At 38.3% G+C, this 2,153-nt stretch overlaps 1 protein-coding gene and 1 pseudogene across 4 annotated transcripts in view; one reads left to right on the forward strand and one right to left on the reverse strand.

The window, feature by feature from the left end:
• The window catches only part of DNM3 (dynamin 3), a 412,790-nt gene that overhangs the window by 253,269 nt on the left and 157,368 nt on the right, over window positions 1–2,153 (reverse strand). The gene's annotated exons all lie outside the window — the stretch shown is intronic.
• Window positions 1,912–2,030, forward strand: LOC111746593 (annotated as a pseudogene).

Here is a 2,153-nt window from a genome sequence, read left to right on the forward strand (position 1 = left end):
CTCTCCCTTTCTTTCTCTGTACCAATAAAGGTCATACAAGGACATACTGAAGAATAAGTCCCCCATGAATAACCCGACCATGTCAGCACCCTGATCTCAGATTTACAGCCTCCAGAACCATGAAAAAATAAATGTTTAGGTCACCTAGTCTATGGTATTGTTACAGCAACCCTGACTAAAACAATCAAGTTAATTTATACAAACCCAAGTTCATTCTATTCAGGATCTAACATTTTTAATTTAAGAAAAAAATTAAGTAATAAAAATAATAGTAAATGGATTTAAATGATAAGACTTGCCATGATAGAGTTTTCATTAAAACTGGTTACTTATATGACCAACTCATTGTCTATTATATTTCAATTTTTTTAAAAAAGACTTAAAAACTGGCTACCTTGAAGATCAAGGTAGAGCAAATATTATTTAATTCTTCCCACAACTAATGTTTTTTAAAGCACTTTTAATTAAAAAGAACTCGGTAAAGAACAACTGACTAGCTCTAAAACTTTATAACGTCTATTTTGAAATATGTGTTATACTACTTATTAGAATATTGGGGTGGGGGACATTTTTCTTATTCTGTATTCAGAAATCTGTCCTCAAAACTGACCCGTGAGCCATGACCAGATGCGCAGCCTGCGTTGTGGCTTTTCTAGCAGTCTTCTCACTTTCAGAAGAAAACGGCTCGATTAGAAAAGAAAAGCCATTATTTTACACTCTTTCTTAAAGACTGATAGAATGATAAAGACGTACGACAGCATCAATCATAAGAGCAAGCACTTTACGCAGCCCTTACTATCAGCCGAGTCCTGTTCTAGCGCCTAATTTAACATCTCATTTAATACTTATGAAGCAGTTGCTACTATTATCCGCTCATTACAGGTTAAAAACCCAAGGAACCGAAAGGTAAATAATTTGCTCCTGGTCACACAGTGGCATCACATTTCCAGCTCTGAAGAACCACTGCACTACGTCACCTCTAACTTAGTAAAGACAGTGCAATTTTCTTTTAAAAATGAAAGAAAGAGGAAGGGGAAGAAGGAAGAAGGTCAGAGGATGAATTGGAAAAATCATTCAATTTAATCAATAAATGAAACATAGGGTTTCAATAACAAGTTATCATCTTACATTCCTTTAAGAAGACAACAAAATAAGTCGTTCTGAAGAAAAATGCTGCTCAGCAAGTACCTGTAGCCATCACCTGTGATACGCCTCCTGCCGTGTCTAGTCTCTCTTCTTCTAACAACAGCTCTTTCAGGTGGAAAGGAGTCCACCCCACTTCCAGTCCACGTGATCCGGCCTAAGCCAATCCGTTCAACTCATTCTCTGGCCACGGTGATTGGTTCAGAAATAAGCGCGTGATCCAAGTCTGTCCAATCACAGTGAGCCTCAGTTTTTCTATAAACTCATTTATTTCTGCTGGATTCAAACTAGAAAGGAAATCTCCTGGGGGATGATGGCTGGCATACTGCAACCTTTAAGGGCCCAAGAATGGAGCCAACAGCAAAGAAACAGAACCAAAAATGGAAAGGGTGTGTCCAGTTCACTGTGGTTCATCAAACTAGCTCATCTTGACAATTAACCATGGGCAGAATAGTGCTTAGCTCCAACCCCGAAATGTTCAATTACGTAAGCTAACAAATTCGCTTTTTTCCAATGTCATTTAAGTTGAATTTTTCTGAAAGATATATCTGAAAGCATCCTGATACAGATATTGGTACCAAAAAGTCATATGAGGGTCAAATTTAAGAATGACAGACCCTAAGATGTGGAATTAGCTGAGTGGAAGAAGGAGGAGGGTAAGAAGTTGGCAATATTTGTCACCCAGTTGTAAAACAGCAGATTAAACTCTGCTCTCTTTTAACACTGGACTCAAACCGTGTACTTGTCGAGGTTTAAGAACTAGCAGACTTCTATGGCCATGCCACCCCGAACAAGCCCAATCCCGTCTGATCTCAGAAGCTAAGCAGGGTCGGGCCTGGTTAGGACTTGGATGGGAGACCACCTAGGAAGACCAGGTGCTGTAGGCCTAAAAAATAAATAAATAAATAAATAAATAAATAAAGGATTATAAGCTGACAAGGTCCTTGCAATCTGTGAGGTCAACCAAGGGTTGCCTCACCTAAGAAAAGAAAAGAAAAAAAAAAAAAAGA

Source organism: Pteropus vampyrus, unplaced genomic scaffold (assembly GCF_000151845.1).
Source record: "Pteropus vampyrus isolate Shadow unplaced genomic scaffold, Pvam_2.0 Scaffold194, whole genome shotgun sequence".
Classification (NCBI taxonomy): domain Eukaryota; kingdom Metazoa; phylum Chordata; class Mammalia; order Chiroptera; family Pteropodidae; genus Pteropus; species Pteropus vampyrus.